Source organism: Ursus americanus, chromosome 35 (assembly GCF_024610735.1).
Source record: "Ursus americanus isolate L20-20 chromosome 35, mUrsAme1.1.p, whole genome shotgun sequence".
Classification (NCBI taxonomy): domain Eukaryota; kingdom Metazoa; phylum Chordata; class Mammalia; order Carnivora; family Ursidae; genus Ursus; species Ursus americanus.
Window position 1 is genome coordinate 23,330,486 of NC_142161.1, and position 22,150 is coordinate 23,352,635.

A 22,150-nucleotide genomic window follows, 5' to 3' on the forward strand; every position below is an offset into this window, starting at 1 on the left:
ATAATCATATATATATATGGAAAGATTTGATCATCTTATAATTAGGCACTGATTATTTTCTTTCGGCTGAAAATCTGATGTGGTATAAAAAAACTGTACTATGGGCGGGCCGTCCCAGCAGCTGGTGGGCGGAGACTGTGGGGGCAGAAGGAGCATCAGCGCTGGGCAGCCCAGCTTCGCGAAGGTTCTCTGTGGACCGTGTACCACGGCGGCTGGCAGGCACTGGGATGCGCCTGCCCTGCAGCCATGATGCCCAACAGGAGGGTCAGCTCCGCCAAGGGGATGGCAAAGGAGGGCCCCAAGAGAGATCAGCGAGGTTGTCAGTGAAATCTGCTCCTGCAAAAGTGGAAACGAAGCCAAAGCAGCAGGACAGGATACATCTTCAGACAAGTGCAAAGAGGAAAAGGGGAGCAAAGGGTAAACAGGCTAAAGCAGCTACCCAAGAAACAAAGTAGACTTACCTGCAGAAAATGGAGAAACTGAAAATGAGGACAGTCCTGTCTCTGACAAAGCAGAAGAGAAAGAAGCCAAGTCTAATTAATATCATATACCATGTCTTACCGGTGGTCCCTGTCTCCCTTCTTGTACGATCCAGAGGAACATTTCTTTTAACTATTTTGTAAATGCAAGTTTTTTAGTAGCTCTAGAAACATTTTTAAAAAGAAGGGAATTCCACCTCATCCCATTTTTTAAGTGTAAGCGCCTTTTTTTTTTTTTTTTAAAGAGGGGAAATCATTGTCTGGTTGCTTCATTTTTTTTTTTTTTAAGATTTTATTTATTTATTTGACAGAGAGACAGCCAGGGAGAGAGGGAACACAAGCAGGGAGAGTGGGAGAGAAAGAAGCAGGCTCCCAGCGGAGGAGCCTGATGTGGGGCTCGAACACCGGGATCACGCCCTTAGCCGAAGGCAGACGCTTAACGCCTGCGCTACCCAGGCGCCCCTGGTTGTTTCATTTTTGGTACACCCAGAAAATAGTCGGATATTGAATATGAGAGGCTTTGATTGTTTTGGGTGTCATCTTAATATCCCATAGATGCAGTTTTTTATGTCCTATAATACCAAGCATACTAAATGGCAATTTGGAGTCAGTCGTGCATTTAATATGTCTGTGACATTTTAAATTACTTCTATTCCTGTGTTGTTTTTGGTAGAATTGTTTCCTGAAGAAAACCACTCCTTGATCTTGGCTCTCCCTGTCAGAATTTTGTGCGCTCTGAAACATCTTGGTTGTGGTAGTCCAGTTTTACTAGTGACTTAGTTAATGTGCTGTGCAAGACTGAAAATTTGTGTGTGTAGTGTATACTATATTAAGTTGTGAATTAATGGGACTCAACAATGTAACAGCACATCGGCAGTTGAAGATATTGGTACTTGATATACTGTTAAGGAAAATTTGCCTCCAAATTTTAAGCTGGAAGGTCACTGGAAAAACTTTTAGAAAAGAATCACATCTATGTGATTTTATAGACTTTTGGTGCATATGTTAAGAATTGTGTACAAATTGAAATGTCTGTACTGACCCTCGGAACAACCAAAAACACCTCAATTATAAAAACAACTATACTGTGATGTAGCAACACATATTATAAAATCTTTTTTATTAAGGATAATTTCAAACATATGCAAAAGTAGAGAGAATAGTATAATGAACCCTTTGTGTAGCCATCACCCAACATCAACAATTATCGTTTTCATTTTTAAAAAAGCCCCCACCCACCTCTGGATTATTTTAAATTATGTGCCTGTAAATAGTGCCTATATGGATCTTGAAAAGGTAACCACTTAAAAAATAACATTATCACAACTAAAAAATAATAATAAGTCAGCATCCAAATAAAGGACATACATTTGAAATTAGTTACTATGTCTTTAAATCTATAATTTCCCTGTCCCTATTTTTTTGTCCATGAAATATTTTTGAAGAAACCAGGGCATTGGCCCTGTAGGCTTTCCTGCATTATTATTTTCTCTGATTGCCCCACATTGGTGTTATCTAACATGTTCCCTTGTCTCCTGTATTTACCTTACAAGGTATTTGGAAATAGAAGATTGATCAAATTCATGTTCAATTTTAGAACAAGAATACTTCATAGGAGGATCCATCAGGAGGCCAATGAATATTGTGTGTCTTTCTTTTTATGATTTAGGGGACTTGATCATTGCCTAGATCCATTATTTCATTAGGGTGACATTATAATTCCATCAATCTTTTTTTAATTTATTAGTTGGAAAACTTATATAAAGGAAACCTCCTCCTCACCTTCTCACACACACACACACACACACACATTAAACATACCTTTTTGATCATGTTTTCAGTCAGTTACAGTTACTATTATTATTACTCAAATTATTCCACTTTTTAAAAAAATTGTTCCATTTTTGGATAGTGGAAGTTCAGCTACAAAATTTTGAACATTTTTAAAAGTTCCCTTAATTTATGTCACAAGAGTTTCTGCCTGAGATTTTCTTTAAAGTTTAATTTAAATAGTTTTAATGCTTTTTCTTTATACATGCAATGAATTCTTCAGTGCTTATCATTATTTAACCAAGAATTAAACCTTTCAATTTGAGTTTTGTCCTAGAGATGGCAATCTCCATGCTGCTTCTAAAGGTAGCCCTTTTTGAGTCCCGTGATCACATCACTTGGGTTGAGGCTCCCTGATTGTCTCTGCCCCCTCACCTCTTTTATTCTTATTTGATGTAGCTTAAAGGAGATGCCTGCAACCAGAAAAGGCTAAGACAGACAGAAATGTTCCTGTCAATAAACACGAGGTTGAAAATAAAGAGATTTGGTTCTTGGTCTGACTCTGGCGCTAAGTAAGATACAATTTATCAAATTGGTCTAAATCAGCATATTCCCCAATGATATCCCTGAAAACCATAATTCTGTGGATCCTTTTGTAAAAGAGTTTCTTGCTCAAATAAATTTGGGAATATTGCCTATGATTTCCCTGTCTTGATATAGTCACCAGGCCTGTTAGCATAAAAAGCTCTGAGAATTTTACAGGAAAGAACTCCATTTAACTTGGTATAACTGTGTGGTTTCCCAAGTCTACCTGGGCACAAAATCATTAACACTACTATCTTGTGGCTCTGAGTTCCAAGGTGCGCTCTGCGGGAAATGTTGGAATAGCTAATGTCCAGGTTTCTCTTAATTCTGAAAGTTGGATTGTCATGACAAAATGTGTCAGAAATCAAATTTTTCTTTCTTCCGTGTGGAACTTGCCCTCTTCTGTCTTCCTCTGCTCAATCATTGAGGCTGACTTTATCTCATCCCAGTTATCCTAGGGAAAAATATTGGATATCAGACTTCATATCGGATGTGAATTTTGGTTGCAATCATTTTCTGAAGAGACCTGGAGAAAAGGAGGTCTGGCTTTGTCAAAATAGACAAAAGGATACTCTTAGGAAGATTAGTGTAGTATTGGAATATGAGATAATTAACTTAGAAAAATGAGAATTTGAAGTCATATAAAATAGAGATTAAAACCTAAAACAGGGCAGTCATCATGGAAATAGAAAATGGAAGAATGAAGTTACTTCTTATCAACTGGGAGGATTTTGACTCCAGCACACATATTTAACATCGCCAGGGCTCTTGGTTTATGGACCTGGGAACTATCTGGCACTAGCTCTGCCACGAAATGGGTCACCCTCAGTAAATCATATGGGCCACAGCTTCTTTATGTGCAAAGTGAGAGTGTTTCACTAGATGATCCCCAAGGTCCCCTTCTGTTCTAAATCAGTGATCCCTATGAAACGTGTTTAAAAAGCATCTGTGTTTTATATACTATTGGTGCATGGAGAAACAAAGCAAAAGAGACGTTGCTTCTTTTCAAGTGTATTTATATTCTCAAGAATCAATTTAGCTTAAGATATGGGCTGGAGTTTTCCTGAAGATATTGGTAATGTGCTTGGTGGAAATAGTGTGGCATTGGGAAAGGAGTTTAGAATTAAAAGAAGGATATGATAGAGCTCTATAAATCATTTTTTTCTCTAGAATATACCAATGAATAAATGATTTGAGGTAATTATTAGCAAGAGGGTAATACAGCAAATATTGTGAATATAAATGATTTGGATTATTTGCAGAAATTGTTAAAAACAGAAAACACAAGAATAGGCAACAGCAGGGAAAGAACATGGACTCTGGGACAAGTAGAGCATTTAAGATAGTTTTCTACAACGTGAGAAAGACCTTATGAGCAGGCTGGGACATCATTTCAGATTTTTATTTTCAATTCCCAGCATGTTCTTTTACTAACCTTTTTCTTTTTAATTGCATTCTCATTTTATCCAAGCCAACAGCTTCAGAATTACTGTGCTTTTCGTTTCATGCAGTCAGTTTGCAAATAGAGCATGTCTGGGTTCTTCTGTGCAAAGAGAATTAAAAAAAAATGTTAACTTTGATTCTGTAACAAAATGTCTTTAAACACAGCAAAACTTAGTCATGGTCCTACAGTAAGTGGCTTTATTAAGCTATCTGATCATGACTGTGCCCAAAATAAAACTTAAAGTCTCCCTAAAAATATTTACTAGCTGGAAGCCATCAAAGGTAAATGACCTTAATGTATACTTCTAACGGAGAACTAGATACTCTAGAGGACTTGAGGAAACAAAAGTAGTCCAAGTATTCAATGGTACTAAATTCAGCAACCAATTTTTTATTTCTTACCTCAGGCCTGCAAAACTATTGCATAAATCGGTCATGAGTAGTGTCCACTTTTAATATGGTGTTTGCAATTCAAATGTTTTTCTTCCTCCATTTTAATCTGCAGTTGCAAACACCGCATTCCCCTTTTGCTTGTCATATCCTCAGGGCTTTGTTCTGCCAAATTGTTGGCTCACTACTTTTCATGGTAATTTATAGAATCCAGTTCACTTTGTGTCGCCACAGGTTATAAATGAAAATGGAAACAATTTGCTCTTAAGAAATCTTTCTGAAACAAAATGCAAATAACATATTGAAACTAAAGCTATTTAAAAGAGCAGTGCAGTGTAATTGTAGGGGTTGTATTACAACAAACTTCTTTTTTCTTAATAGTCTCTCTCTATCAGAGGATATCCTTCTTTCTGTATTTAAATTAAGATCCTTTCTCTTAGGAACTTTTTATCTATTTCTGTTTTTCCCAATTAGTTAGCATCAAGCCTCTGGATTATGGTGGTGGAGGTATTGCTGAGGATTTGCAAATCTTTCTGTATACCAAGTATTGTCACTACACTGAATAACCTGATTTTCACATTGGTAGACCATCTATTTTTATTTATTTACATACTTTTTAAATGTTTTGTTTTTATTTAAATGCTAGTTAAAAAATAGTATAATATTAGTTTCAGCACTAGAATTTAGTGATTCATCATTTAACGTACAATACCCAGTGCTCATCACATCAAGTGCCCTCCTTAATTCCCATCACTCATTTAGTCCATCCCCCACCCACCTTCCCTCCAGCATCCCTCAGTTTGTTCTCTATAGTTGAGAGTCTCTTATGATGTGTCTCTTTCTCTTTTTCCCCCCTGCCCCTATGTTCATCTGTATCGTTTCTTAAATTCCACATAGGAGTGAAATCATATGGTATTCTTCTTTCTCCGACTTATTTCACTTAGCATAATACACTCTAGCTCCATCTGTGTCGTTGCAAATGGCAAGATTTCATTCTTTTTGATGGATGAGTAATATTCCATCACATATATATATCAGCTCTTCTTTATCCATTCATCAGTTGATGGACATTTGGGCTCTTTCCATAATTTAGCTATTGTTGATAATGTTGCTGTAAACACTGGGGTACATGTATCCCTCTGAATCAGTATTTTTGTGTCCTTTGGGTAAATACCTAGTAATGCAATTGCCAGATCATAGGGTAGCTCTGTTTTTAACTTTTTGAGGAAACTTCATACTGTTTTCCAGAGTGGCTGTACCAGTTTTTTTCCCCACCAACAGTGTAAGAGGGTTCCCCTTTCTCCGCATACTCACCAACATTTGTTGTTTCCTATGTTGTTAATTTTAGCCTTCTAACATGTGTGAGGTGTTATCTCATTGTGGTCTTGGTTTGTATTTCCCTGATGCCGAGTGATATTGAGCACTTTTTCATGTGTCTCTTGGCCATGTGGATGTCTTCTTTGCAGAAATGTCTCTTCATGTCTTCTGCCCATTTCTTGATTGGATTATTATTTGGGTGTTGAGTTTGATAAGTTCTTTATAGATTTTGGATACTAGCCCTTTATCTAATATGTCATTTGCAAATATCTTCTCCCATTCTGTTGGTTGTCTTTTGGTTTTGTCAACTGTTTCCTTTGCTGTGCAAAAGCTTTTTATCTTGATGAAGTCTCAGTAGTTCATTTTTACCTTTGTTTCCCTTGCCTTTGGAGCCATGTCTAGTAAGAAGTTCCTGCAGCCACAGTTGAAGAAGTTGCTGCCTGTATTCTCCTTTAGGATTTTGATGGATTCCTGTGTCACATTTAGGTCTTTCATCCATTTTGAGTCTATTTTTGTGTATGGCTTAAGGAAACGGTCCAGTTTCAATCTTCTGCATGTGGCTGACCAATTTTCCCAACACCATTTGTTGAAGAGATTGTCTTTTTTCCGTTAGATGTTCTTTCCTGCTTTGTCGAAGATTAGTTGACCGTGGAGTTGAGGGTCCATTTCTGGGTTTTCTATTCTGTTCCATTGATCTATGTATCTGTTTTTGTGCCAGTACCATACCGTCTTGATGACTACAGCTTTGTAATAGAGCTTAAAGTCCAGAATTGTGATGCCACCAGCTTTGCTTTTCTTTTTTAATATTGCTTTGGCTATTCCAGGTCTTCTGTGGTTCCATACAAATTGTAGGATTGTTTGTTCTAGCTCTGTGAAAAAATGCTGTTGGTATTTTGATAGAGATTGCATTACATGTGTATGTAGATTGCATTGGGTAGTATAGACATTTTAACGATATTTGTTCTTCCAATCCATGAGCATGGACTTTTTCCCATTTCTTTGTTTCCTCTTCAATTTCCTTCATAAGTGTTCTATAATTTTCAGAGTACAGGTATTTTACTTCTTTGGTTGGTTTATTCCTAGGTATCCTATGGTGTTTGGTGTAATTGTAAATGGAATCAATTCCTTGATTTCTTTTTCTGCTGCTTCATTATTGGTGTACAGAAATGCAACAGATTTCTGTACATTAATTTTGTATCCTGCAACTTTAATGAGTTCATGTACCAGTTCTAGCAATTTTTGGAGTCTTTCAGGTTTTCTACAGAGAGTATCATGTCATCTGGGAATAGTGAAAGTTTAACATCTTCCCTGACAATTTGGATGCCTTTTATTTCTTTTTGTTGTCTGATTGCTTAGGCTAGGACTTCCAGTATTATGTTAAATAACAATGGTGAGAGTGGTCATCCCTGTCTTGTTCCTGACTGTAGAGGAAAAACTCTCAGTTTTTCCCCATTGAAGATTATACTGGCTGTGGGTCTTTCATATATGGCCTTTATGATGTTGAGGTGTGTTCCCTCTATCTCTACCTTGTTGAGGGTTTTTTTTTTTTTTAATCAAGAATGGATGCTTTATTTTGTCAATACTTTTTCTGTCTCTATTGAGAGGATCATATGGTTCTTATCCTTTCTTTTATCACTGTAGTATATCATGTTGACTGATTTGAGAATATTGAGCCAGTCTTGCAACCCAGGAATAAATCCCACTTGATTATGGTTAATGAGTCTTTTAGTGTACTGTTGGTTTTGATTTGCTAGTATTTTGTTGAGAATTTTTGCATCCATATTCATCAGGAATATTGACCCATAATTCTCCTTTTTATTGGGGTCTTTGGTTTTGGAATCAAGGTAATGCTGGCCTCATAGAATGAGTTTGGAAGTTTTCCTTCCATTTCTATTTTTTGAAACAGTTTGAAAAGAATAGGTATTAACTTTCCTTTAAATGTTTGGTAGAATTCCCCCCGGAAGCCACCTGGCCCTGGACTTTTGTTTTTTGGGAGGTTTTTGATTACTGATTCAATTTCTTTGCTGTTTTTGAGTCTGTTAAAATTTTCTATTTCTTCCTGTTTCAGTTTTGGTAGTTTATATGTTTCTAGGAATTTATCCATTTCCTCCAGATTGCTCAATTTGTTGGCATGTAATTTTTCATAATATTCTCTTGTAATTGTTTGTATTTTTGTGGTATTGGTTGTGATCGCCCCTCTCTCATTTGGATTTCATTTGTTTGGGTCCTTTATCTTTTCTTTTTGAGAAGTCTAGCCAGGGGTTTATCAATTTTATTAATTCTTTTGAAGACCCAGCTCCTAGTTTCATTGATCAGTTCTACTGTTTTTTTGTTTATTTCTATATCATTTATTTTTGCTGTAATCTCATTATTTCCCTTCTTCTTTTGACTTTAGGCTTTATTTGCTGTTTTTTTTTTTTTTCCTAGCTCCTTTAGCTGTAAGGTTAGGTTGTATATTTGAGATTTTTCTTGCCTCTTGAGGTAGGCCTGTATTGCAAAATACTTCCCTCTTAGGACCACCTTTGTGTGTCCCAAAGGTTTTGGACTTTCATGTTTTCAATTTCATTTCCTTCCATGTATTTTTTAAATTTCTTCTTTAATTTTCTGGTTAATCCATTCATTCTTTAGTAGGGTGTTCTTCAATCTCCATGTATTTGTGGTCTTTCCAAATTCTTTCTTGTGGTTGATTTCAAGTTTCATAATATTGTAGTTAGAAAATATGTGTGGTAAAATCTCAGTCTTTTTGTACTTGTTGAGGCCTGATTTTTGACCTAGTGTGTGATCTTCTGGAGAATGTCCTATGCGCACTTGGGAAGATGTGTATTCAGCTGCATTAGGATGAAATATTCTGAATATATCTGTTCAGTCCATCTGGTCCAGTGGGTCATTCAAAGCCATTGTTTCCTTATTGATCTGCTTAGATGATCCGTCCATTGCTGGAAATGGGGTGTTAAAAATCCCCTACTATTATTGTATTATTATCAATGAGTTTATGTTTGTTATTGTTTTATATATTTGGGTGCTCCCAAGTTGGGGGCAGGAATATTTACAATTATTAGATCTTCTTGTTGGATAGAACCCTTTGTTATGATATAATGCCCTTCATCTCTTCTTACCGTCTTTGGTTTAAAATCTAGTTTGTCTGATATAAGTATGGCTGTTCTGGCTTTCTTCTGATGTCCGTTAGCATGATTAATGGCTCTCCATCCCTTCACTTTCAATCTGCAGGTGTCTTTAGGTCTAAAATGAGTCTCCTATAGGCAGCATATGAAAGGGTCTTTTTTTAAAAATCTGTTTTGATACCCTATGTCTTTTGATTGGAACATTTAGTGCATTTACATTCAGAGTGATTAGTGATAGATATGAATTTAGTGCCATCGTATTACTTATTAAGTCATTGTTTCTGGAGATTTTCTTTGTTCCTTTCTAGTCTTTGTTGCTTCTGCTCATTCTTTCCCACTCAAAGAGTCCTCTTTAATATTTCTTGCAGGGCTGGTTTAATGGTCACAAATTCCTTTAGTTTTTGTTTGCATGGGAAACTCTATGTCTCCTTCTATTCTGAATGACAGCCTTTCTGGGTAGAGTATTCTTGGCGGCAGATCTTTCCCATTCAGCGTATTGAATGTATCATGCCACTCTTTTTTGGTTCTGTGGAGAGTTCTTCTGCTAACCTTATTTGTCTTTGCTTGTAAGTTAGGGATTTCTTTTCCTTTGCTGCTTTTAGGATTTTTTCCATATCTCTGTATTTTGCAGATTTTAGTATGATATGTATTGGTGTTGGCCTGCTTTTGTTGAATTTGATGAGAGTTCTCTCTGCCTCCTAGATTTGGACGTCTGTTTCCTTCCCCAGATTAGGGAAGTTTTCAGCTATAATTTCCTCAGATAAATTTTTTGCCCCTTTTCCCCTCTCTTTTTCTGGGACTCCTATGATACAGATGTATCAGCTTTATGTAGTCACTGAGTTCCCTAAGTCTACATTCGTGATCCAAAATTTTTCTGTCTTTCTCTTGTTCAGCTTCATTATTTTCTTTAATTTTTATCTTCTATAACACTTATTTATTCTTCTGCTTATTCCATCCTTGTGGTCATTACATCCAGTTGGTTTCATATCTTGGTTATAGCATTTTTTATTTGGGCATGACTAGTTTTTAGGTCTTTTATCCCCATGGTAAGAGACTCCCTGGTGTCTTCTATGCTTTCCTCAAGTCTAGCTAGTATCCTTATGATTGTTGTTTTAAATTCTGGACCAAGGATATTACTTATATCTGTTTTGATTTAATCCCTGGGTATGACCTTTCCTTGTTCTTTCTTTTGGGATGAATTCCTCCATCTTGGCGTTTTTCTGGGTCTCTGTCTTCTGTGTGTTAGGAAATCCTGTTATATTTCCTGCTTCTGAGAGTAATGGCTTTATTAAGAAGAGGTCATATACTGTTCAGGGCCTGGTGCTTCAGGAAGTGTTTCTGGTGTGTGCTGCATGTACTCTGCTGCTGTGTTTTGGCAGCTTTTTCCTGTGCAGGTCAGTCCTCTGCATAGTTTCTCCTTGCCTGCAGTGAGGAGTGTTTGGACTTCGTCTGGAGTGTGGCAAGTTTTAACTAGGTGTGCTCTTTTCTGCTTGTTAAAAGAGGCCTGATTCTATTTCCACCAGAGCTGAAGATTTGTAGCACTCTATGGTCAGTAGACTTGCGCATGCCAGGGGTTTGTGCTGGTCTGGGGGAGGGGCCCACTGCTTCAGTTCTCAAGCACACTTGCCTTAGTAAAGAAGCACCTGCAGAGTGCAGAGGGCAGGGTTTGGTGTAAGTGGCTCAAGTGTCCACTGTTGTCACTGTGCTGCTCACTGCAGTCTGTGCCAAAGGGCAGGGCAGTAAAATGGCACCTGCCCTCTCCCTCATTCCTGGAGAGGTGAATCTGCACCCACCACTATCCAGGAAGCTCTCAGAGAAGAGTGAAAAATCTCCCCTCATGTGTCCTAGGTGTCCCTCAGATACCTGCATTCACCCTGTGTCTGGATCATCTGCCCACCTGGCAGTGCAGTGCACATGTGTTTTACCTCAGGTATCCTGGCTAATTTTCAAAACTCCGAACTTTAGGAACCTGGCATGTCATGGACCCACCCTGGTTCTTAGGGAGGGCCTTGCCACGCTGGGGCTGGTGTTGGTTTGTCCCAGAAGGGCACTTGCACCAATGTGCAGAAACTTGGAGTTTAGAGTAAAGTGCAGCAAAAAGTATGAGTCCAGGTTAGCCACCATTGGCAGGTGTCTCTGCCCCTGTTCAAGGGGCAGGGGAGCAGGGGAGCACAGTGGTACCCACCGGCTCTTTTGTCCCCTGAGGGGCAGTGCTACCTCTCCCAGATGCACTCCAAGAAGGGGGAAATATCTCTCCCAGTGCATCCCAGGGAATCCTCAGAAGGGGATCCTTCTCCACAGAAGCACTGCAGTGCCCGCTGAGTTCCACACCAGCCTTAGCATGGATTTCTAAAACTCCAGTCTTGAGCTCTGCTGCTTGTAAAAACTCAAGATAATCAGCTCCTCTTATTCTCCCAGTTAATGGCTTTGGGGAGGTGTTTTCCTTGTGCAATCCCCTGTATGATCTTCTCCCTTTCTCTCACTCTCCCTTGCCTCTCTCTGTGATCAGGACTCGCTCCCCTCCATAGCATCAGCAATCCTTTTCTCCCCCAAATCATATCTCTGCATTTCTTCCCTTCCATGATGTGTCCTCTTCTCTTCCTCTAGTTGTGCAGTTTGTTCTGTCAGTTCTCAGATCTATTTCATGGGTGTTCAGAATGATTTGATACTTATCTAGCAAAGTTCAAGGGATGAGGTAAGCATTGGGTCCTCCTCCTACTTTGCCATCTTCTAAATTTCCATTTATTTTTAAATATAGCAGAAGTTGTGATTAAATTTCTTTAAAACTAAAATGAAATCATGGAAAATTTGTTCTATTATGCATTTTCTTAATAGGTTCTCAAAGTATCTCCTGTATCAAATGTATATTTTACATGTAAATCTAAAAAGGATTCTCTCATGCTCCTAGTTATACACCACTTCTCTGTCCAATATGTTGAATAATAGAATTAAATGGGTCATTAAAAGAATCACTATTGAATTTCAAATATAACTCTTTTAGAGCAGATTTTCTTAATCATGAATTCATGGATCCCTGGAAATTACTTGCAAAATTTTAGGTGTACAAGCATATGTTTTTTTCTGAAGAGAGAAACCATAGCAGTGTGCATCCAATTAACAAGTGTCTGTGACCATAACAAGATTGGGAACTTCTGTATGAGGTGAAGAGATAAACCTGAAAAGAGTTAGCATATTCTAAATTTCCTTAGAATAAACTCTATTTAAAAAGATGAAAAAAATTCTAAGTCAGTAAGTAAGAAAAACTTTTGTAGGAGACAGTGGCATATTCCAAAAAATAAATTGAATATACTCTACTAAGTGCTTAGAGATAAGGAAAATTCAGGTATATTGTATTATTCATTCTTTCAGAGAACTATTGCCAGCATTAACCTGTGTTTTTATAGTCAACTCACTTTTATTTTGCCCTCTGTTTTTGTAAAGAGCTATCCTTTACTGTAAGAATTACTTTAGACTAGAAATTGAGAGGTTGGTTTTAACTTTTCCTCTTCCATTGCTTGATCATTTACTACTGGGAGAGCAGATTGTGATACTTATTTTTTAAATTTTTTTTATTTTTAAGATTTTATTTATTTATTTGACAGAGAGAGAGACAGCCAGCGAGAGAGGGAACACAGGCAGGGGGAGTGGGAGAGGAAGAAGCAGGCTCCCAGTGGAGGAGCCTGATGTGGGGCTCGATCCCAGGATCCCAGGATCATGCCCTGAGCTGAAGGCAGATGCTTAATGACTGAGCCACCCAGGCACCCCTGTGATACTTATTTTAAAAGTGGCCTATTAATTAAAAATAAATTTTGTTATTTGTCTGATTCTGAACAATCAAGAAAGCCAGATGACTGACTTCTAGAAATGTTCTTCTTTAAATTAGTCTCATTGATATCAAGTAATTATGAATTAAATTTACCTGTGCTTCAATACTTCTATCCATGAAACAAGTTTAAGCATATATAGCCATTTGGTTAATGGAAATTCTGAAAACATGGATACTATTTGTGGACATGTAAAACTCAGAAAATTGAAATATACTTTGTATTTACTAGAAAATTCAGGCTTAATCACCAGAAAATACAAAGTATATGGGCCGCATATTTAATTATTTCCACACTTTTCTTCATGCTTTATGCTAGTCCAGCACCTGGGATTTCAGACCTATACCTCTAAGCCCAAATAATCCAGTAATTTAATTTGGACAAAGGTAGATTGCCTTTTCATAGTGCCCATACTGGTGTCCATATTAAAATATGTATGGACACATTTTATTTTCAAGTATCTGTCAAGATTGTGCTGTGAATAATGACCAAATAATATGCCCTAGGCTTTCAAATATCACAAAATTCTTCGACAGTACTCTATCTTTAAGAACACATGTATCCATAACTGACACCGTATAATATCATTTCACCAGTGACTTTTGACTTATCAGCTAGGATATTCTCTATTTTAAAATACTTTATTACAATAAAATTTGCCTACAGTAACATGCATAGATTTTAAATGGATAATTCAATCATTTGTACACACGTAAAGAAAATAACTTAATCTGAATATAGAACATTTCAATCTCTGCAGAAAATTTCCCGTACAACCACTTCCTAGGTGACTGCTGTTCTGATTTCTATCACTATATGTTAGTTTGAATTGGATACAAACTTTATGTAGATAAAGTTATATAATATGTACTGTTTTGTGTCTGGCTTCTTTCATATGCATATGTTTTTGAAATTTGTCCTGTTGCTTTTATCTGTAGTGTGTCCCTTATTTTTATTTCCAGTTTTTGGCTACTCTGAATAAAACCACTATTAACATTTTACACAAGTCTTTGTGTGGATATATATTTTCATTTTTCCTGAGTAAATACCCAGGAGCAGAGATATTCAATTATATAGTACATATATGTTTAAGTTTATTTAGAAACTGCCAGGCAGTTTTCCGAAGTAGTTGCACCATTTTATATTTCAATAGCAATGGGAATTCCAGTGACTGCATAGCCTCACCAACATTTGAATTTGTTAGTCTTTTTAATTTTAGCTACTTTAGTGAGTGTGAAATAGTATTATTACTAGGTTTAATTTGCAATTTTTTGATGACTAACGATGCTGAATACTTTTTAATATGCTTTTTTACTTCCTTTTTGGGGTAGTCTTTTCCCCATTTAAAAAAATTGGGCTGCCTTTTATTATTAATTTGTAGCAGTTTAAAAAATATATTTTGGGGGGCACCTGGGTGGCACAGCGGTTAAGCGTCTGCCTTCGGCTCAGGGCGTGATCCCGGCGTTGTGGGATCAGGCCCCACATCGGGCTCCTCCGCTATGAGCCTGCTTCTTCCTCTCCCGCTCCCCCTGCTTGTGTTCCCTCTCTCGATGGCTGTCTCTCTGTCAAATAAATAAATAAAAATCTTTAAAAAAATATTTTGGGTATTTTGTGGTGTGTGTATTGTGTAGCTTGACTTGCCTTTTTTTAGAACCTATTTTTAGAAGCAGACATTTTCAATTTTGATAAAGTCCGATTTATCATTTTGTTTCTTTTATGGCTAGTGTTTTTTGTGTACTCTCTGAGTCATTTCTCCCTCAAGATTGTGAGTATATTCTCCCATGCTTTCTTATAGATTTACAGTTTTAGCTTTTATCTTCAGGAATATGATCTGTCTTAAATTAAGCTTTATTATGAATTGAAGTAGCTTGCATTTTGGTTAGCTGTTCTAGCACCATTTATTGAAATGGTGCCCCATTTAGTGAATGGCACCCTTTCTTTACTGACCATATATGTGTTGGTCTATTTCTAGAATCTCTATTTTGTTGATCTCTTCTTCTAAACTTTGCCAATGTCACACTACCTTGAGAACTGTAAATTTATGGTAAGTTTAGAAATCAATAAGTCCTTCAACTTTGCTTTTCTTAATTTTCCCCCCTTACCTCAAGTCCTTAGGGATTTCTTATACATTTTAGACTTGTAAGTTTATATAAGAAAGCCTGCTGGGATTTTATTGGAATTATGTTGACTCTATTGATGATTTGGGGAGAATTGATGTTCTTTCAATGTTGATTCTTTCAATCGGTGAACATGGTATATCTCTCCATATATTTAGGTCTTTATTAATATCTTTAAAATGTTTTGTAATTTCAGTGTGCAGGTATTGTACAGTTTTTGTTATTGCAGATGAAACTATTTTTAAATGTTGTTTTCAATCGTTTGCTGCTAGTGTACACATGTACAATTGTTTTTTATTAATCTTTTATTCTATAGCTGTTAAATTTGCTTATTAGCGCTAGTATTTTTTTGCTTTAGTTTACTCAGGATTTTATATATAACATAGAATAAATTCATATAATTTTATTCCTATGAATAAATACAGTTTAATACTTCCTTTCCAACTTTTATACCTTTTATTTCTCTTTGTTCCTTGTCACACTGACTAGGATTCCAAACTTGTGGGACAAAGGGTATTGCTCAATATTTACCAATAAATATAATGTTAGCTGTAGGTTTTCATAAATGCCCTTTATCAGAATGAGGAGTTCTTTCATTTAGTCTGTGAATTTTAATCATGAACTGGCCCTGAATTTTGCCAGATGCCTTTCTTTCTTATTTCAATATGATCAAATATATCGATTTATTTTTTAATGTCAACCCTACTTGGTTATGATATATCTCTGTTTTTATATATTTCTGGACTGACTTACTTGTATTTTATTCATAAGTTTTTTATGTACATTTTACAGTTCTCATTTGTACAGTTTTATGTACAAATTTACAGTTCTCAAGGTAGTGTGACATTGGCAAATATATATATATATATATATATATATATATATATATATGTATATATATGTGTGTGTGTGTGTTTATGTTTTCTCACATTTTGGTAGCAGGTTAGGCTGATCTCTTTAAATTGTTAAGTGTACTTTTCTGTTCTTTTTCTGAAAGAGTTTTAATGGGATTCTTCTTTTTCTTCCTTAAATGTTTGATAGATTTTTAACAGTGAAGCAATCCAGACTTTTTAAATTATGAATTCAATTTCTTTAACATAGATGAGCCCATTCTAATGTTCAATTTATTATCAGCTTTTTAAGTTATTTCTTTGCAACAAGTTGTTTTTTTCATTTATTTTGTCAAATTTATTGGCATAAAGCTGTTCCATGTTTGCTTATTTCACTTTAATGTCTGTAAGATCTCTAATCATAGTGCTGCTTTCATTCCTAATATTGATAATTAATGTTTCCTTCTTTTTTCTCATTTATTTGTTCTAGGAATTTATCAATTTTATTAATCTGTTCAGAGAATCAACTTTTGAATATTAATTTTCCTTATTATCTGTTTTTCATTCTTTAATTTCCACTCATATCTTAACATTTCTTTTATTTTCTATTTACTTAGGGCTTAATTTGCTTGTCTTTTTCTAGTTTCTTAAAGTGGAAACTTAGGTTATTGGTCTTAAGCAGTCCTTATTTTAAGTATAAGAATTTAAAACTATAAATGTATTAAAACATCACTTCAGCTGCATGCCATAAATTGTTATATATTATGTTTCATTCACTAAAAGATATTTTCTAAATTCCCTGGTGATTTCTTCTTTGACCTGCTAATTACAAGGTAGTGCTTAGTTTACAATATTTAAAATGTTTTAAATAGTTTTATGGTTATATAATTATTTTTTTAGAGAGAGAGAAGGAGAGAGAATCTTAAGCAGCTCCTCGTCTAGCATGGAGCCTGACATGAGACTCAGTCTCATGGCCCTGAGATCATGACCTGAGCTGAAATTAAGAATTTGATGCATAACCAACTGAGCCACCCAGGCACCCTGATAGTTCTATGGATTTAAATTTAATTTTTTGTGGTCAGGAAGCATATTGTGTATGATTTCAGTATCTTAAAATTCATTATGAATTTGTGGTTCATTGTATGGTCTATCATGGTGACCATTGTATGTGTACTTGAAAAGAGTGGATTCTAAAGGCATTGGATATAATTTTCTATACATGTCAATTAGGCCAAATTGGTTGATAGTGTTGTTCAAGTCCTCTATGTCCTTACTGGCCCTTTCCTATCTTATTTTATATCCTTGAAGCTAGCCTTTTTAGATGTACTTTTAATCAGGGGTTATGAGAAAATAAAATAAGGTTATAATAGCTTTATTTTCCTATTTAATTTTATCTTACTTAGATGTCAATAAAACTTTATGGCAATCTATTTATAAGGCAAATGTTCTGCTTTCATGGAGGGCAGATAACACTTGGGAGCAGTATATTGTAAGTCAAGGGACATTGGCTTGAAAATCAGACATTCTACGTTATTGTCCCAGCTATGCTACAAAATCCTTCCTTGAGCTGTTTATTACTTGCATTGGTAGCTTTTCATTTTCAGTGATCTTTTCTTTTGGGAGAGCTATGGGTCAGAGAATCTTACTAATACCTTTTATTTTTCCTGTGTTTTCCTTTTGCCTTCATTTAAAAGCAATAGTCATTAGTTCCAAAAATGTTCATTGATCTTCAGCTATTTCCACACACTCTCTCTTATGGATGCTTAGATAGATATATCTGTGAAACAGATAAAATTCCTATACTTTTGTAGCTTTTATTCTCAGGGGAGGAAACAGTACATGTAATAAATAAGTAAATTATGTAGTATGTTAGAAAGTGATAAATGCTATGGGATACATAGAGGAGGGTAACAGAGATTGGAGTGCTGGTTTTGAGAATACTACTGACACATTGACTCTGGGCACAGACTTGAGGAAGATAAAATAGTTAGTGATTAGATACCAGGGGAAAGAGACTTCCAGAGAAAGTGGACAGTCATTGCAAAGGTTTTAAGTTAAGAGTGTGCCTGGTATATATGGAGAATAGTAAGGAGACAATGTTGCTAGATTATGGTGAACAAGGAAGAGAGTAGTAAGAGATAAGATCTGGTAGGGGCCAGGTCACAGAAGCCTATTTGGGCCATTTTAAGGACTTTTTTTTTTATTCCAAGTAAAATGGCTTTTATGCAAGAAAGTGTCACAATTTGACTTTCATTTTAGAAGTATCATTGCAGACGTGTTGATAATAAACTATTGGAGGACATGAGTCAAACAGAAAGGTATGCTGGAGGCTATTGCAGCAATACATCTAAGAACTTAATTTGGCTCAGACTGGAATGATTGAGTAGAGGTCATGGGAAATAATTAGATTCCAAATATATTTTGAATATACTGTCAACAGAATTTGCTTATTGATTGTATATGAGGTATGAACAAAGATGATTCAAGAATGATGTGAAGTTTGTTAGCCTTAGCAACTGGAAAGACAAAATTAGCATCCAGGGTAATGGGGAAGGGTGTATTTCTTTTGGAAGGAGGGGAGGAAGACCAGATAGCCATATTTGAAAATGGTAAGTTTGAAATGATGCCTACATATTATGTAGGCATTTGGATATGTGAATCTAGAATTTGGCAGAAAGGCCTGGACTGGAGATATAAACTTGGATGTTTTAAGCATTGGATATAATTTAAGGCATTGGATATAATGTCCCCCCTGCTGAGGGGACTGAGGATGAGTTATTAGGGCACTTCAAATTTAAGAGGTCTGAGAGAAGAGGTAAAACTAGCAGAGAAAACTGAAAAGGAGTGATGGGAGAGGTAGGAAGAAAACCAAAAGAGGAGATATCCTGGAAACCAGGTAAAGAAAAACCATCAAAAAGGAGGGAGAGGGCAGCTCTGTAAGCTGCTCCTGGGGTTGAGTAAAATAAAGGCTGACCAGTGGCTTTAGCAACATGGAGGCCATGTGCATTTTGGGCAAGAGCAGTTTTTGATGCACTGTGTGGTAGGGGTGGGGAAGGTGGGGTGGGAAATCTGATGAGGGGAGTTTTGCTGGAAAGGTAAATTAAGGAATAAGACAGTGCCTGGTAGGAAAGTATAGTCAGTAAGATTTTATTTTTTCTCTTATGGTAGGAAAAACTAGAAATCTCAAAGATCTGTAACTGTTATTTATATTTACTTATTATTTGATCATGCCTGCTTCATTCCCAAAAGTCTTTGAGGTGGATTACAAAGAACAAAGCAAAGCAAAACAAAAACAGTAAAACAAAATAAAAAGAGAGTCATTCAGTAATTTCACCCCTTTATAAAGCCTTGAAATTTATGCCCCCTAGGAAATAAAATAGGCAACATCTTGTATTTTAAAAGAGAAACAAGTATAGTTATTATATGTCTATATTTTGTTTTTGTTTTTGATTTTGTTTTACTGTGAGACATATACCCCATGGAGCCCTATGCCCAATTTGTGAATAATTTCTTTTTGTTGTTGACACTAGAAGTACATAACTTTGGTATCTATTTTGCTTGGCTGATCCCAAAATCTGATTTAAAGTTATAGTTCCTGTTGCAGTTAAAACAGCATAATTATATGTTGGTTAAATTGTTTTTTCGTTTATTTTTATTTATTTATTTATTTATTTATTTATTTATTTATTTATTTATTATATTCAGTTACCACTGTATTTATTTATTTATTTATTTATTTATTTATTTATTTATTATATTCAGTTACCACTGTATGGTACATCATTAGTTTTTGATGTAGTGTTCAATGATTCATTAGTTAGGTATCACACCCAGTGCTCATCACAACACGTGCGCTCCTTAACACCCATCACCCCTCCCCCCCTCCCCTCCGAAACCCTCAGTTTGTTTCCTGGAGTCCATAGTCCCTCATGGTTCATCTCCCTCTCTGATTTCTCCCCCTTCAGATTTCCCCTATGGTCCTCTGTGCTATTCCTTATGTTCCACATATGAGTGAAACCATAGGATAGTTGTCTTTCTCTGCTTGACTTACTTCACTTAGCATAATCCCTTCCATTTCCATCCATGTCAATGTAAATGGTGGGTATTCATCCTTTCTGATGGCTGAATAATATTCCATTGTATATATGTACCACATCTTCTTTATTCATTCATCTGTTGAAAGGCATCTTGGCTCTTTCCACAGTTTGGCTATTGTGGATATTGCTGCTGTGAACACTGGGGTGCATGTGCTCCTTCTTTTCACTACATCTGTATCTTTGGGGTAAAAACCTAGTAGTTCAATTGCTGGGTCATAGGGTACCTCTATTTTTAACATCTTGAGGAACCTCCATACTGTATTCCAGAGTAGCTGTACCAGCTTGCATTCCCACCAACAGTGTAAGAGGGTCCCCCTTTCCCCACATCCTCACCAACATTTGTTGTTTCCTGTGTTTTTAATTTTAGCCATTCTGGCAAGTGTGAGGTGGTATCTCATCATGGTTTTGATTTGTATTTCCTTGATGATGAGTGACATTGGGTATCTTTTCATTTGTCTGTTAGCCATCTGGATGTCTTCTTTGGAAAAATATCTATTCTTGTCTTCTGAGCATTTCTTTAAAGGCAAGTCTAGTGGTGATGAACTCCCTCAGCTTTTGTTTGTTTAGAAAAGTTTTTATCTCTCCATTTCATTTTTTGACTTTTGACAATTTAATTATAATGTGTTTTGGTGTAGTCCTTTTTGGGTTCAATCCATTTGGGGTATTTTGGGCCTCAGGGATTTGGATGTCCATTTATCTTCCCAGGTTTGGGAAATTTTCAGCCATGATTGCTTGTATGCTTGTACTGCTTTAAATATACTTCCTGTCCCATTTTCTTTCTCTTTTCTTGATGGAATTCCCACAATGAGAATATTATTTCTTTGATTGTGTTTTATAAACTCTGGAGATTTCCTTTACTGTTTGTCATTCTTTTTTTTTTTTTTTCCTTTTTGTTCCTCTGACTGGATAATCTCAGTAGTCCTGTCCTCTAGGTCACTGATTCTGTCTTCTGCATGGTAGAGTCTGCTTTTGAAGGTCTTTATTGAATGCTTCAATTCAGTCATGGTACTTTTCAGCTCTAGGATTTTTTTTTAATGTTTTCTATTTCTTTGTTGAACTCATTTTGTTCATGAATTGTTTCAATAGTTTTGTCTAGTTGTTTGTGTGTTCTTATAGTTTACTAAACATTTTTTTTTCTTTTGTGTTTCATTTAGCTGTTGTTTATCATACTCTATAAGCCCTGAAAAAGCATTCTTTAGACTGAGTAACTAGAGAACATTTCCAATCATAAAATACCTATAGGGACTATAGCCCCTAGGACAGTCTGTGCTTTTATGTTTTAACAAGTGTTGAGATATTGGGTTCTAGAAGCAGAAGTTCAAGCTTTACCACTTACTAACTATATAGCTTCTCTGCCTGGGCAGGGGTTTGTGGGGAGGTAGATGAGGCTCCAGGGACAATGAAGTTCTTTGTTTGAGCACCTGAATCAGGCAGCCCTGTGCCCTGATGAATTCCCCAGTCAGGCTGTGCCACCATCTTTGCTCTGCCAATAGGCAGAACCTCTGGTTGGGATTACTACTTGGGTGCTACAGGTATGAATTTGGTCTGCCAAGATCTTAGCATTTGTTGCTGCAAGCCTCTCCCCACCTTCTCCATCAAAATCAGATTCCCAGTGGTCAATCCCTACAGATTACTTTACGATCCTTGTGAGGCAACACTGGCATGAGGACTGTCAAGAAGTGACCCACAATGCTGGGGAAGTTGGATGTTCAACCTGGGCTCTCTTTTCCCGCTGAAGGCTCGTGGGCTCAGGGGAGACCTCTTGGTGTGGTGCTGAGGGAGGGGCAACATGATCAGTGTGCAGCTGCTTCTCTTATCCTTCTAATGCAATCTGTCTTAGTCTCTGTGCTTCATTCTCACCCTCTTGTTCTAGGATTTTCTTAGAGGTGTCTTGTCTATGAATAGTTGTATTTTTTTTTATGAGGGAGAGCAGAGTCAGGAACCACGTTTATCGTCATCTTGGTGATATTACTTCTTAAAATCTTATAGTCTTTTAATCTACTTTTAAATCTTATAATCTTCAGGGCGCCTGGATTGCTCAGTTGTTAAGCGTCTGCCTTCGGCTCAGGGCGTGATCCTGGAGTCCTGGGATCGATCCCCACATCAGGCTCCTCTGCTGGGAGCCTGCTTCTTCCTCTCCCACTCCCTCTGCCTGTGTTCCCTCTCTCGCTGGCTG

General features: G+C 36.5%; 1 long non-coding RNA gene and 1 pseudogene across 1 annotated transcript in view; both read left to right on the plus strand.

The window, feature by feature from the left end:
* Positions 1-22,150, plus strand: part of LOC148107131 (uncharacterized) — a 431,471-nt gene that overhangs the window by 250,940 nt on the left and 158,381 nt on the right. The window lies entirely within an intron of this gene.
* Positions 250-557, plus strand: LOC123794214 (non-histone chromosomal protein HMG-14 pseudogene; annotated as a pseudogene).